Source organism: Archocentrus centrarchus, chromosome 20, assembly GCF_007364275.1.
Source record: "Archocentrus centrarchus isolate MPI-CPG fArcCen1 chromosome 20, fArcCen1, whole genome shotgun sequence".
Taxonomy (NCBI): domain Eukaryota; kingdom Metazoa; phylum Chordata; class Actinopteri; order Cichliformes; family Cichlidae; genus Archocentrus; species Archocentrus centrarchus.
The window spans coordinates 3,417,334-3,433,378 of NC_044365.1; the positions used below are offsets into that span (position 1 = coordinate 3,417,334).

The 16,045-nt window shown below is 46.5% G+C and overlaps 3 protein-coding genes across 4 annotated transcripts in view; 2 read left to right on the forward strand and 1 right to left on the reverse strand.

The window, feature by feature from the left end:
- The window catches only part of LOC115799325 (NACHT, LRR and PYD domains-containing protein 14-like), a 137,010-nt gene extending 127,507 nt beyond the window's left edge, over positions 1-9,503 (forward strand). Inside the window, exon 10 of the mRNA XM_030756429.1 lies at positions 8,997-9,503. The gene's annotated coding sequence lies outside the window, so the exon portion shown is untranslated. The remainder of the gene's footprint in view (positions 1-8,996) is intronic.
- The window catches only part of LOC115799318 (NACHT, LRR and PYD domains-containing protein 12-like), a 652,446-nt gene that overhangs the window by 428,609 nt on the left and 207,792 nt on the right, over positions 1-16,045 (reverse strand). The gene's annotated exons all lie outside the window — the stretch shown is intronic.
- LOC115799324 (NACHT, LRR and PYD domains-containing protein 3-like) overlaps positions 1-16,045 on the forward strand; it is an 89,486-nt gene that overhangs the window by 12,765 nt on the left and 60,676 nt on the right. The gene's annotated exons all lie outside the window — the stretch shown is intronic.

Genomic DNA, 16,045 nt, shown 5'->3' on the forward strand with positions numbered 1-16,045 from the left:
GGATGTGTCTGAAGACAAATGTGAAGAAGTTTGAGTGCTTTCAGAAATGTTGTGTCTTTTCAAACGACTGAACAACACTTTTTCCTTTTGGCTCCAAATAGAAGTGACAGACTTGAGCAGTTCATTTAAAGGCTGACAGAAGTGGAGCGGTGATGAATTCAAGTTTCATACCAACTGCAAACTGTTATTATAAACAGTATACTGTCAGTGTAGGGCAGTGAACATCACTTGGCGGCCCGCAGGCCTCATCTGGCCCGTCAGAGCTTTCCATTCGGCCCCCCGAATATTATTAAAATCAAGACTAGCCTAGTGAGGCCAGTCTGATGCAGTCAGTAACAAACCTGCTGCCTGTTATCCAGCTGAGGATTCCAATGTGATTGCAGCAAGTGTTGTCAGTAACGCGTTCTGACTACTTTTTTCAGTAACGAGTAATCTAACGCGTTACTATTTGCAGTCCAGTAATCAGATTAAAGTTACTTATCCAAGTCACTGTGCGCTACTATTTTTGTCATTTTCCTCAGTACAAAGATATATTTTTGCTTTCTTGCGTCTCAGGGAGTGATGTTTGGCCGATGCGACAATTGCGTCCCGTTTTCATCATGAGGACAATAACAGCGCAGCGACACAAACGTAAACAATGGAGGGAGGAGAGAGATGTGCATTTTCTATTGAAATGCAGGCACTATTGTGAGTCTGTGTCAGTTAAAGATGACAACATCAAGGTTAGTTGTGCACTCTGTGCTGGCGACAAAGAGCTATCTAGCTTCAAAAACATTACGTCAAATATGAGGAAACATCTGGAGTCACGGCGCAGTCACACTTACATAGCGAGTCCTAATGCAGGAGCCCCCCAGCACCCAAACAAGTAAGGGGGGGGAGAGCTGAAGACGTTGGTCAGACAGTATGTAGCAGAAGAAATGCTGCCCTTAAACATGGCTGACTCGCCCTCATTTCATGGTTGTCATTTTATGTTGAGGCAGCGGGGGTGCTGTGCCAGTGTTGTGCCAAAAAGCGATTTTCAGTATTTGCCAAAAAATCATTCCCTGTATTTAAACGTCTGTAAATGACTTGTTGACCTATAATCGGTGAAGCATATATCAAACATATCTCTCATGAATGATATCAGGTCATTTTGAGTGAGAAACAGCATTTCTATCACAAGGTAGAAGCTGCACTCAGTTTCTGGCAATGTGACTTTTATATATTCGTTTTTTGTTTTTTTTTAACCAAGGTAAAAACTGTCATTGACATTAAAAATGTCTTTTCAAACAGAAATCTGGCTCAAAAGGCTGCAGAAATCACAACAAATATAACATCAAAGTTATATAAAGATATTTGAAGAGGCCAAAAAGCTCTGGATTGATTATAATGTAGGTACAATAACACAGACTCCTAAAGATTGTTGAAAAACAGGTCATTTTATTTATAAGCCCTTCATAAATCATGCTGACTGCACTCTGTTTACCAATATAAGCAAAGACATTACACATAAAAACACACAGAAACATCTGAATCACTTTATGGCAGATGATCATTTTTTGGCACAACACCGGCAGCTGTTTCAAGTAACTAATAAAGTAACTTGCAATCTAACTTAGTTACTTCTAAAATTAAGTCATCAGTGAAGTAACTAAGTTACTTTTTAAGGGAGTAATCAGTAATCTGACTACTTTTTCAAGGTAACTATACCATCACTGCTGGTAGCATCCTGCTGAACTGTGGCATCGGAGTTTAAAAGGAATTCTCAGGATTTTGTGTCACTCTGTACAGCAGCAGCACTTTTAGCATTAACTATGGTGCTAACCATCAGTGCTACCTGTAGCAACCTGAAAATGATTTGTGATCTAAAAATTAAGCAGAAACTGCCACAAACTCTGACCTTTGATCTTTGTTTGTGGAAGAAAGTATTGGGTTGTGGTTTTAGGGGTCTCCATGTTCCATCCTGGTAGAGAGAGAGAGAGAGAGTCCAAATTGAGGGGCTGCATCCTCCGCAGCCCATAAAGGCTGGAAGTAAGCAGCTGTGAAATTGGAGGTTCTATCTCATGTCAGCTCATGTCACCTAGCAACCATAACAGTGCAAAGCACAGCTGTGGAAAAGACGTTGCTATAATGGAGACCAAACCTTTAATTTCAGCTTTTAATTGAAAATAAGCTGTTAAAACAAATATAACACATTTCAACATCAAGGAATAAAGAATGGTTAATTTCTAAATATATTAACAACAACATTAGTGTTGAATGAAACTATCCAGTTATGATGCTCAACTTTAATTCCAGCCAAACTGATTTGCTCAGGAACAAATGAAACGCTGAAATAAGCTGTTAGAGATCACCCGAGTGAGTTATATCTATGTTTTACTTCAACTCAGTGGCAAAACCCAGTGGGGGGTTGAAAAGGATGTGCCGGCATGGGGCATTCTCTCCAGGTATAGCAAGCCTCAATAACCCAATCAACTGACAGCTAGCAAGGTGAGCTGTTAGAGCAGTTGGACCACTTTTTGCAATTAAGTGATATCTTGATAAAATGAGCAAATATTTGTGGTTTACACATCTACATTCTTGGCTGAAAACATCTTAGAACTTTATTTTGCGTCATAGAAACAGTCATATTTTAAACCTTTTGGCTGCTATCCTCAGCCATTGCGTGTTTGAATTTTGGTGCGCAATGAATCGTGGGATATGGTATAATTTTTTTTCTCAGAATTTTCTCTTGTGTTTGTTTGAAGCTGCATCCTGTTGACTTCAGCTGTTTGGAGTTTCTATTTTCTAAACTTGTACATTCTGAACCTTCTTCAGCTTTGAACAGATTAGGAAACACTGAATGATTTCAAGCACAAACTTTGTCTAATAAACTCACATCTTTGATTCTTTATACAGATTGAAGGATTGTGTTTTGTCAGAGATCAGCTGTGATTATCTGGCAGCAGCTCTGAAGTCCAACCCCTCCCATCTGAGAGAGCTGGACCTGAGCTCTAACAAGCTGCAGGATTCAGGAGTGAAGCATCTGTGTGGTTTTCTGGAGAGTCCACGATGTGTTCTTGAAACTCTGAGGTCAGTCTCCATGTTTTAGTTGTGCTGAGATGAATCTGATGTGAAACACTAAACTGCAGACATAAGGCTGATATTATACTGATCCACACTGAGGATCTTCATGGTAAAGTCTGTGTTCTTCTTCTCTGCTTTAGTCCATTGACTGTAGCAGAACAATGTTGACATTTCAAAGCTTCAAGCAGTGATGCTCAACTTATGGCCCACGGCCCACAGTTGGCCTTCCATAGAGTACTGATCCTCTGACCAGCCAACCAACCAACCTTTCCTAATTCAGAGAGAGGGGACCCTGATTTACTGAGTACCATTCTTACATTTCTTAGTGTAAGAGACAATAAGCCACAGAAAACTCTCTGTAGCAGTTTAAAGGTCATGGCACATGGCAATCTTTGAAAAAGAAACCATTTGTAGCAAGGTTAACCGGACATTTACAAGATGACCCTGCTGAATGGCATGCTGGGTGAGACTCATTTTTATGTCATTTCTGGTGGTGTTGTCCCTGTGTAAGCTCCACCCATACAGGGACAGTGACACAGGTTAAGTTAACATGTTAGTGGTAGCATAAAACTGCTAATGATTCATGCAAAGTGGGTATGATTAGTATGAGACAAGTTGGGTAGTGGCAGCTGTAGGTGGAGCCATCAGCCAGGCCCTCAAGGAGAACTGCAGCCTTCAACAGGACAGCAGCTTCAACTGATCCAGAGACTGTTTGCTCTTCTAGCACCTCCACCTTCATCAAGTGTAGCAGAGATGAGTGTGAATTTAAGCTGATGATGCTAATATTTATTCACTAAATTCCATACAGACTGTATGCTGTCAGTATAGGGGATGGAAATCAGCTAAGATAGCTCAGGAAATATTCAGTTGTGTAAATCCACACAGAGTAATAATCCTCAGAGCAGCAGCAGCTGATCATAACCTGCAGACAAAGAAAATCTATTGGAGCTCACAATAGAAATTGTTGTGAGCTGGGACTCTTTTCCCCACGCTGAGCCACTAGAACCAATCTTAGGGTTCACCAACCTCCTGAATCCCACTGTAACCCCGATTACATTCATTTTCCTGTTCAGGTGATGAGGCAGAGTCGCGGTCTACAATGTAGGTAACAGCAAATGGTTTTTTTTCTGCTAATGTTCTAATAACAATGTTAAAGCTGAGTGCATTCATTAGAATTAGAATTCAAATAAAATTTACATTCACGTGTAGTTTTATTATTACACTAATATTACACAAGGTTCAGTTAGACTTTCACAAGCACAGCTGGTAGAAACGTCCTCCACAGAGGACTTACTTTCTTACATTGAGTACTTTTCAGAGCCTGTACATTATCACTTTTACTTGGGTAAAGAAGGTGAATCAGTATTTCAACTTTACCAGAGTATTTTTAACACAAACATCAGTTCTTCTACTTCAGTAAAGAATGTCTGTACCTTTGCCACCTCTGCTGCTATTATAAAAACCACAGCATCAAGAACCAATAACAGTATCAGGGAAGAGCAGGATAAAGGGCAGCTATATAATATTTTTATAGCCGCACCTGGACAACAGCTTCACTTCTATAGGAAGAGAGACCCTCCACCACCTCTGCCCTGCCAGCTGTGCACAGTTAGAACTGAGTGAACTTGACCTTTAAATGCTGCTATATAAAAAAAAAAAATTAAAAATCCCACCTCGCCCCTATGGGCGGTCTATTTTGCCCTCCAAGCTCGGGTCCTGGGAGCTTGAGGGTCCTGCGCAGTATCTTAGCTGTTCCCAGTATTGCGCTCTTCTGGACAGAGATCTCGGATGTTGTTCCAGGAATCTGCTGGAGCCACTCTCCCAGTTTGGGGGTCACTGCCCCGAGTGTTCTGATTACCACGGGGACCACTGTTACCTTCACCTTCCACATCTTTTCCAGCTCCTCTCTGAGCCCTTGGTATTTATCAAGCTTCTCGTGTTCCTTCTTCTTGATGTTGCCGTCACTTGGTATTGCAACGTCAATCACCCCGACCTTCTTCCTTTGTTTGTCCACCACTACGATGTCCGGTCTGTCTATCTGTTTGTATCTGGAAGGGTAGGTATTTCAAACTTTGTCTAATAAACTCATGTCTTTGATTCTCTATACAGACTGGAATACTGTGGTTTGTCAGAGATCAGCTGTGATTATCTGGCAGCAGCTCTGAAGTCCAACCCCTCCCATCTGAGACAGCTGGAACTGTACAACAACAACAAGCTGCAGGATTCAGGAGTGAAGCATCTGTGTGGTTTTCTGGAGAGTCCACGATGTGTTCTTGAAACTCTGAGGTCAGTCTCCATGTTTTAGTTGTGCTGAGATGAATCTGATGTGAAACACTAAACTGCAGACATAAGGCTGATATTATACTGATCCACACTGAGGATCTTCATGGTAAAGTCTGTGTTCTTCTTCTCTGCTTTAGTCCATTGACTGTAGCAGAACAATAGCTGTTTCCAAATTCAGGGTCCACATCCTGCAAAGGACCTGGCCTATGTAGACTGTGAATCACAAGTTAGAAAAGAAGCTGTTATAATGGAGTCAAACTTTTGCTCCTTTTTGTGGTTTAATTTTAATTCTTTAACTCAAAATAAGCTGTTAAAAAATATAACACATTTCAACATACATTATTAATTTCCAAATATATTAACAGCTCTCTAGTGAGACATTAATGTTTAATAAAACTATCCAGTTATGATGCTTAACTTTAATTTCAGCCAAACCAATTTGATCAGGAACAAATGAAGCATTGAAATAAACCAAACATCAGCTGTTAGAGATCAATTGAGGGAGTTATATCTGTGTTTAACTTCCACTCAGCGGCAAAAGCCAGTGGGGGTTTGAAAAGGATGTGCAAGGAGTCAGGCGTTCTCTCCAGGAATAGCGAGCCTCAATATCCCAGTCAGCTGACAGCCAGAGCAGTGGCAAATGAACAGATATTTGAGGTTTACATATTTATAATTTTGCCTGAAAACATTGTTGGGGTTTTATGTTTTACCCAGTGAATAAAATGACAAATGTTTAAAAGTAAAGTCCAGGAAATTAATTAATAAACAGTGGCTGAAGCAAATACTAGACAATTAAATAATACATTAGACAGAAAGCAAAAAAGAATGCCAGACTAACTTCAGGCCTTTTGGTATCTACACTAACACGTTCTCATCAAACACTGCCACCTAGTGGAGGAAGTTTCACTCCAGTCTGAACATTACAATTAGTTCCTCTAACGTGGAGGTGGTGTGGGTGGGGGCCACAGGGTGGTGTGGGTGGGGGCCACAGGGTGGTGTGGGTGGGTGTTAGGTCCAGACTATTTCTTTGGAGCCTGGAGACAGACGGTCACAGCAGCTAACACACTGATCAAGGACTGGGCCATGATGGGACTCCACAGCAACCAGAAGACTACTGATTCCAGAGTCATCAGCATCCTGAAGGACCAATCCTGATCTCTGATTGCTCTGACACTCATTAGTATATCAGAGAGATCACAGAGGTGGAAGCTCACAGCCCTGAGGGGATCCAGTGGAAGATGAGAGCCTACTTAACCTGGACCCTCTGAGATGTGTTTGTTCCAGAGTCACTGAGCTAAAATCCACATTAAAATGAGCTCAGAGCCTGTGTGCAGGAAGATGTGTCTGAATCGTGTTCAGAGCAGAAGAAAAGTCAGTAAAAAGCAAACATGCATGCTTCTTATTTCCCTCCAGGTGCCTCAGTACAAGATTTAACAGAGCAGCCGGAGCGTCCTCCACTCCCCTCTTTGCCCTGTAGTCCAACTGTAAGGGCTCCAACATGTCAGCACTCTGTGTCAAAACTCACATCTGACAATGTGTTCAAATGTCTTCATAACAAGGATGTGAGGGCCACAGGACCATCATCACTGAGGGCCATAGGAGACTGAACCTTTGCCACTGGCACCACAATAGATTCTTTCCATATGCTGGAACTTCCTGTTGTTCCAAGGAGGACTGGAAAATGTCTGAACATCTCCCCCCACTCAGTTCCTCACCAACACTTCCATCATTTCCCTCCCAAAACATCAGGACCAGGGCTTTTTCTCTCTGTGAGCCCACTAAGAGATTTACACACAAACACCTCATCAGTGTGAAGCTTAGAGCCTACCACCCCTTTCCTAAAATCAGAAAGCTCTTCATTGAAATCAGTGAGATCAAAGCTGGAATCAAATGAGTCTAAACTCTGCTGCTGATTCAGGATCAGATTTATCAGGAAAAAATGCCCTTTTGTCCTTGTTCTGCATCCCCACCATGGACTTCATTCCTTTCCAAGCCAGCCTTGAATATCCTTTATTCAGCTCATCCTCTGCTTTCCTTTTAGACCTGATTTTAGCTGCTTTATCTCTCTTTGAACAGGTTTCTGTTCCTCAATCTTTGGATTCTCTCCCTCAGAACAAGACAGCTTCTTCTGACTGAGAACATGTTTCAGTGATTTACTGATCCAGGGCTCGTTATTGGGGAAAATAGTTCCTGTTTTCAAAGGAATCCCCATTTTTGAGCCAAAGAAATGGAAGTAGAAATAGATGATCTGAGTCAGAACATGAGCCTTTAAACAGTCCCAGTGGGTGCAGTCAGAGCAGTCCCTCAGTTCCAGTACAGAGTCTTTGGTCCAGACTGGAACAACTGTGTGCTCAATTTGACCTCTCTTCAGTACTGAGATCTGACAGAGCCAGAGGGGCCATCACATCAGATTTAGAAGCTCCCCTCATGGAGCCAGAACACATGTCCAATACTGAGTCTGTCTTGTTGGACAAACCGGAAGAAATGATTCAAGGACTTAGTCCTAGAACAGAGATTCAAATGTCCAAAATCAAAGTGGCTGCATCGGGCAGATATTCTGAAAACTCTGCACAGTTTGGATTCCTGTTTGAAGCTGCATCCTGTTGGCTTCAGCTGTTTGGGGTTTTTCTAAACTTCTCCATTCTGAACCTTCTTCAGCTCTGATTATGACACACTGAATGATTTCAAACTTTGTCTAATAAACTCACATCTTTGATTCTTTATACAGATTGGAGTGGTGTGGTTTGTCAGAGATCAGCTGTGATTATCTGGCAGCAGCTCTGAAGTCCAACCCCTCCCATCTGAGACAGCTGGACCTGAGGAGAAACAACCTGCAGGCTCCAGATGTGAAGCAGCTGTCTGATCTTAAGGAGAGTCCACACTGCAGACTGGAGAAAGTGAGGTCAGTAGAGGTTGGAGTGAGTCCATGCTGCTCTCAGCAGTATTGTACTAAACACAGTTAGTATGAAAGCAAAGATCCAGTGTTTCCTGTAAAGCTGCAGCCTTCTCAGTGGCTGCTTTCCTCAGTGAAGCTGTGAGAGGAGGATGGTGACAGGATTGGACACAAACACTTCCTGTTTGGGCCTTTTTGCTCTAACAAACACTGGCTGACTCTGGGAGCTTTTAGCTCACCATAGTAACGGCTCCTGGAAAGCTCACATGCTCTGATGCAGCATCAGTTCATTGTCAGCAGCCAATCAGCTCTCTGAACAAAGCAGCATGCAGACATTTTCCCAACATGGACCAATGACTGCATTCATTTTCCAGCTTAAAGGAGTGAAGGAAACAGTCTGTAGGTGATGAAGAACTTTGTGAGAGCAGATGTTTGGATGGAGTTCCTCCAGTTAACAGCTGGAACCATTACATGAGGGACTGAAACATCTCCTATGAATTGTTGGGGTTGTTGTTGGGGTTCCTAAAGAGCTCAGAGTGGACAGACCAAGGTTATTAGAGTTCATGAGACTCCAAACTAAAACTAGGAGGGAAAAACATTTGGATGAACTTCAATCCAAAGTGAAACAACAATGAGTACTAGTACAGTCCCAGGACTGAAGGCCCTGCTGCTCTTTATACTGGATGTGCTGCATCACTGACTGACAGCTGATGAAGAGCCTCTGGAAACACTCATTTATCTCCTCTGCTCTTTCTTCTTCTCTCTGCAGGTGGAGGTAAACAGGACGGTGTGTGTGCTGAGAGAGGAGGAGCTGTGTCCTGATGATCCAGAGAGGTTGAAGCAGCAGCAGCTTGTATGCAGAGACGCTCTGACTGGGCCATGTTACTGGGAGGTGGAGTGGAGAGGAGAGCTTCATCCAGCAGTGACTGACAGAGGAATGAGAAGAAGTGCAGATGACTGTCAGTGCTGCAGAGTGAACTGCTCTGAGAACAGCTCCACTGTCAGACACAATGTAGAGTCCACCATCATCCCTGTGTGTCCCTGTGGATCTGCCAGAGGATCATCAGTGGATCTGGATGCTCTGCTGCTGCTCTGTCCTTCTACACAGTCTCTGCAGAGTCTCTGTCTGACACTGGCTTCAGCTTTTCAGGCTTCATTCTGGATCACAGTCAGGAGAACATCACCTGGAAAGGCCTCCAACAACATCTTCATCATAGACACAATGTTTTTAGGACTTACACATCAGGTTTTGGTGTTTTCCTTAAAGTATTTTTACATATATTATACATGGAAGTGCTTGTATGAATGTGAGTGCATGGGTAAATGTAAAACATGTTGTGTAAGCACTTTTTTTTTTTTTTTTTTTTTTTAAAGCCTGTCATGTCTGGTAGATCTTGCAAGCAGAACTGTGATCTGAATGCGTTGTTGTGCCAAACATATTTGCTATTTCAAGATGAGCTCTATAGGTTCTCAATAGGCTCTTCTTGTTGATGTTTTAACCCTTTATTTTATTTATCTGAGTTATTTTCAACATACAATGTAACAGCCAGAGCTGACAGGCTGAAGAAAAGGAAAATAAATAAAAGAAAAAGGGAGAGAGAGAGGGAGCAAAAAAAGGAGAATAGAAAAAAAAAAGAAGAAAAAAGGGGAAAGAGCACAAGTAAATTTATCAAATAGTTCATCACTTTAACATTAAAAAATACTATCAATACTTGCAAAAATAAATTTGTGTGTGAAAAACAAAACTAACAAAGCATGTTACGCACACCAACAATTTTGTTGAGTTGTGATTGAGTGGGTGTTTGTGTCTGTGTCATGGAACGTACTTACCAATGAGGGCAAAACGCTGCAGCTCCACCCATCAGAAGCTAGAGGCAGGCATAGAAAGCCTCAGGAAACCCAGGCCACCAGCAGCCCACCAAGAGCCAGGAAGACCCGTGGCTACTCAATCCAAAGATAACCGCACACCCACCCCAGCAGACGGGAGAGGGTGGTCTCAGACGGAGCCCCCCCAGTCGAGGAGCGAGGGCTCCAGGGAACCCAAGGCGACGAGAAGCCAGTCCCCCCCCAGCGGCCAGCCCCCTGCACTGGCCGGCGGCAGGGCCCTAGGGCCCACGGCACCCAAGGACCGCCCGACCCTCCACAGAGCCCCCCCCACGCCGAAGAAGCCAACGCAGCCCCGCACCGCACCCCCCAAGGGGAGCAGGCCAGCACCCCCGCCAGAACATCCAGCCCCCCCCAGGAACCCTGAGGCACCCCCACCCCAGGGGGGCAGGGGGGAGGAGGCAACCAGCAAGGAGCGTCCAGGAGGCAAGGCACAAGGCCCAGACCCAGGTCCAGCCATACATACAAACACACCCACACACCCGTGTACACATTTATGCACAGATACTCATACATGCCAATACATACTTACCCACACACAGATACGACATACATACACATTCACTCACCCACCCATACTCACGGAGACGGTGACAAATACACAAAGACACACATTCATCCATAGCTACCCACCCTCTGAAGACGGGGCAGATGGAAACCACCCCAGGGCCAACAGCGACCCCAGGACGCCACCAGCCCGGTCCCCAAGGAACCACCCGACCCCTACCCCGGGCGAGGCGTAAGAAATCGGGGTGTGAGATGACCCATCCACCCCTCCTCCTCCCCAACTTGTAGGTCTATGTGTTAATGTTTGTGAGTGAATGAGGTGTATAGGGTGCAGTTAAAATTGAGGGGACAGTTGTGCCACAAGCACCAACTGTTGGTCGTCAGTGCTGCCCACACTGCCCCCCCAAAACCCTCCATGTCTAAAGTGCAAATAAAATTTGGGGACAGACAGTGACGAGGATCCGAGTGGGGCCACCTCAGCGGCCCCACCTCATCAACTTCTGAGTAACATGCCTGCCCCAAAGGTCCTATGTGTATCAGGTTGTAAGTGTGTATGTGTTGTGAGTTATAATGACTAAAGTGCAATTAAAACGGAGAGGCAAGTGGTGGTGCAGCTCTCCACGTGGCCTCTCCATCCTACATCTGTGAGTGATGTGTATTCTGTGTGTGTGTGTGTGTGTGTGTTTGTGTATGGGGAGGGGGGGGGGCATATGACCAGGAAGAATCCTGGAAGAAGAGAGCCAGCTGTCCGCTGGCTCAATAGGCACCCCGACCTCCCACACCCCAGCACAGGGAGGGGGAGGTGAGCCCGGGGCCGTGGTGACAGCATCCCGGAGCACTGCAGCACCCGAGGTTGGCGCCCCCGCCCCCACTGCAGAGGGCGGCCCGCTCCCCCTAGATGCCCATTCACTCAACAATAGACACAAACAAGCGACAGGACATACTGGCCTGGGCATGGCAATACAGTGCCCAGTCCCCCCCAACCACCCCACCGCGGCCCCATTCCCCACCCCACCCCCCTGCAATGCAGGCACCCCAGGGCCCCAAAAGCGTAGACCGGACATCCCGACGCCAGGCCAACCCACCCCACCTGGTGGCACGGCCGGGACAGCAGAGGCCCCCCCAGCGCCAGGGGGGACCCACCGGGAGCCGGCACAGCCCCAGTGTCGGGGCCCCAGACCCCAGCCCCCGAGCCATACAGGGAAGACCAGCCAACCGATCGAGGGCCGGCACATCCCCCCAAGCACCCCGGCCCACACCCCAGGACCGAAGGCAGCATCATCCAAGCCCCCACCACCATCAACCAGGACAGGTACACAGACATCACCAGAAGGTTGCCCCAGGACTCCAGTCTCAGGAGGCTACCAGCTACATAGGCGCCTGGAGTCCTCACCCACCCACCTACAAAGCACATCAGGAGCAGAGCCCGCAGCCCACCACCCCCACTAAGTAATGGAGCTGATCAGTGGGAACCAAAGAGAGTCAAATTCCTCCAATTTGTTTTTAGAAGAAGCAGACATTCTCTCTAAACTAACATGATCTACTAATGAATTTCTGTACTGAGTAATACATAGTTTATTTTTTGTCTTCCAGTTCATGAGGATCATCTTCTTAGCGATGCACAAGGCAGTAAGACGTGTGTAAGCGCTTTGAGTGCTCTGACTGAGTAGAAAAGCGCTATATAAGAGCTAGTCCATTTACCATATATTAGCAGAACATTAATATTGATACCAACCATCTGTCTCACCTGCTTCATTTATATCGTCCATCAGGTCAGAATTGTTCAGCACATGAAAAAAGTGTGAAAATCTGCACACTGGTAGATTTTTTTCTGCTTTTTCACATAATAACAGGCAACATGTGATCTGAGCCCTGCTGGGGGTCAACTTGAGGGGGGGGGGGGGGTATATGCCTCAAATATAGAACACATAGAAGCATCTGCAGCAGCATTCAGCAGGAATATTCCTGGGAAACAGGCAGGAGTTCTTTAGCTTGGCCTTTATTTTCACTACATTCAGAAACTCTTCACTGCCCTTTAAACTGTTTCCTTCAGAGAACAAAAACAGCCACAATCCTGCCATGATGGAAAGGTCTTTTTAGCAGGAACTAGATTTCCTCTGAGCCTCATCCAGCAGTTCCCTTTATTTCCTGTCCTTCCCTAACAGATACATCCCGTCCTGCAAGATGAGCCTCGGTGATTGAGGCTGAGCGGGGCGGTCCCGGCGCTCTGCTGGACCTCTTAAGCAGACACAGAGACATGGACAGGAGGCCCTTTATCCAGCAGCAGCTCCACAGACTCACTGCTCAGCTGGATTCATCCAACTTTAGATTTGGCAGAATCCAAAATGCTTTTTTCAGCTGATCCACAGTGTTATAGCTCATGATAGGAATCTCTGGGAATGCAGGAAACTCAGAGTTTAAACTTTTCTAGCTGTCCCTGAGTCAGAGAGTTCAGCCTGTCTATTCTCCTCCTGTTCTCCTCTGGCTCCTCCTCCTCTCAGTGTCAGGTTGTTCACTGAGCACCAATGGGACAGTTTTCCTGTCTCAGCCCCATCTGAGATGAGCCCAACCATGGTGGTGTCATCCACATATTGATGATGGTGTTGGGTGGGTGAGTTGGAGTGCAGTCATCTGTATAGAGGGCGTACAACCAGCAGCCTGAACCACGGATACACAACAGGGTGGATTCATGCTTGATGTAACATTTGGCGCTGTCACTTGGTGTTGGCTCTCACTGCGGTATTGTATCACTTCCTTTTTTTTTTTTTTTTTGGTTCCGGCGCCGCGCGAGCAGGCAGCCAGTTTCAGCAGCTCCGCACTCATTCCGTGTTTTTTCTCATTTTGTTTAGTATTAGATGTGTTTTTGAGTTTCTGTATCTTCTGCTCTTTTTCCCCATGATGGAGCAGACTTTTTTCTGGAAAACTTTGTTTTTGTTTTTTACCCTTTTTATGGTGTTTATGTTTGGAGACTGCGAGAGGGGCCACGCTCCTATTGTTTACTCTCGGGACCAGCTGTTCTCCATCGGGAGCTCCGCTGTGCCTACTCCTGCAGAACGACCTGATATTCCCCGCGAACTGAGAAGGAAGAGACGCGGGAGACGTGCGGGCATAGGTCGTCGTTGCCAGAGGAGAAGGTACAGGCCCGTCATCCCGTCCATCATCATGGGAAACGTGAGATCTCTTCCCAACAAAGTGGACGAGGTGGCGGCGCTAACGCGACATCAAAGGAGCTACCGGGAGAGTAGCCTCATGTGCCTGACGGAGACGTGGCTAACCGAGCTAACCCCGGACTCACACATAAACATGGACGGCTTTCATTTGATCCGTGCCGACAGAACCAAGGAGAGTGGTAAGAAGAGGGGCGGGGGTCTGGCTGTGTTTGTGAACGATAGATGGTGCAACTCCAGACATCTAACCATCAAAGAGACGCTCTGCAGTAAGGACATTGAACTGCTCGCTGTTAGTATGAGGCCGCACTATCTTCCTCGGGAGTTTTCACATGTTATTGTGATAACTGTGTATGTGCCGCCCTCTGCTAACGCTGCTGCAGCCTGCGATGTCCTCCATGCTACTACCAGCAGACTCCAAACACAGCACCCACAGGCCCTCTTTCTGATCTCAGGGGACTTTAACCACGTCTCCCTGTCCTCCACTCTCCCCACCTTCACCCAGTATGTCACCTGCCACACCAGGAATACCAACACACTGGATCTACTGTATGCCAACATCAAGGAGGCATACAGCTCATCACCTCTGCCTCCCCTGGGGGGCTCAGATCACAACCTGGTTCATCTCCAGCCTGTGTACAAACCCTTGGTAAACAGAGAACCAGTTGTGACACACACAGTGAAGAAATGGTCTGAGAAGACTGAAGAAGCTCTGAGAGACTGCTTTAGCTCCACTGTGTGGGAAGAGCTTTGTGCCCCTCATGGGGAGGACATCGACAGCACCACGGACTGCATCACTGAGTACATAAATTTCTGCGTGGAAAACACTGTGCCCACCAGGAGGGTACGGTGTTTTTCAAACAACAAACCCTGGATCAACTCCGAAATAAAGGCTCTCCTGAAGGAGAAGAAGAGAGCCTTTAGATCAGGAAATAAGGAGGAGCTGAGAGCCGTGCAGAAGGATCTGAGAAGGAAAATCAGGGATGGAAAAAACATCTACAGGAAGAAGATGGAGGACCAGCTACAGCAGAGCAACATCAGTGGGGTTTGGAGGGGTTTGAACTCAATTTCAGGCCACAAACCAAGCCCTAGGATTGTGGGAGACTTAGAGTGGGTGAACAACCTGAACCAGTTCTTTAACAGGTTTGACCAGCCACCCACCCCTCCCCCAGCCCAGTCCCCCCTGCTGTCAGCCCCACCATCTTTAATGACTGCCAACCTTTCTTCTTCTTGGGACCTCACACCTCTCAGCTCTCAGCCATCACCCACCCCCTTCACTTCTGAGGACTCCATCTCACAACCCCCACCCCCCACCTCCATCTTGTCCCTCTCAACTCATCATGTGAGGAAGGAGCTACGTAAAATCAAGGTGCGAAAGGCTGCTGGTCCAGACGGCATCAGCTCCAGGCTCCTGAGGTGCTGCGCAGATCAGCTGTGTGGCATCATGGGATACATGTTCAACCTGAGCTTGAAGCTGGGGAAAGTACCACAACTGTGGAAGACCTCCTGTGTGGTACCGGTACCAAAGACCAAACATCCAAAGGATCTTAGCAGCTACAGGCCGGTAGCCCTGCCATCACATCTAATGAAGACCCTCGAAAGGCTGGTCCTCAACCATCTACGCCTCATGGTGTCGTCTTCGTTGGACCCGCTGCAGTTCGCCTACCGGCCTGGCATCGGGGTGGATGACGCCATCATCTACCTCCTGCACCGAGCTCTGACCCACCTGGAGAAGCCTGGAAGCACTGTGAGGATCATGTTCTTTGATTTCTCCAGTGCTTTTAACACCATCCAGCCAGGACTTCTGAGAGACAAGCTGGAACTGTCAGGAGTGGACCACCACATCTCCGAGTGGATACTGGACTACCTCACTGACCGCCCACAGTACGTGAGGACACAGGGCTGTGTCTCTGACAGGCTGGTCTGCAGTACGGGGGCCCCACAGGGAACTGTGCTGGCACCGTTCCTCTTCACCCTCTACACTGCAGACTTCTCCATCAACTCCCCACGCTGCCATCTGCAGAAGTTCTCTGACGACTCTGCCATAGTTGGCCTCATCACAGGTGAGGATGACTCAGAGTACAGACAGTGGACTCAGGACTTTGTGGACTGGTGCCAGCGGAACCACCTCCTGATCAACGCCGCTAAAACCAAGGAGCTGGTGGTGGATTTCCGCAGGCGGAAATCCACCACACGGACACCGGTGAACATCCAGGGAGTGGACATTGAGATAGTGGACTCTTATAAGTACCTGGGTGTTCACCTA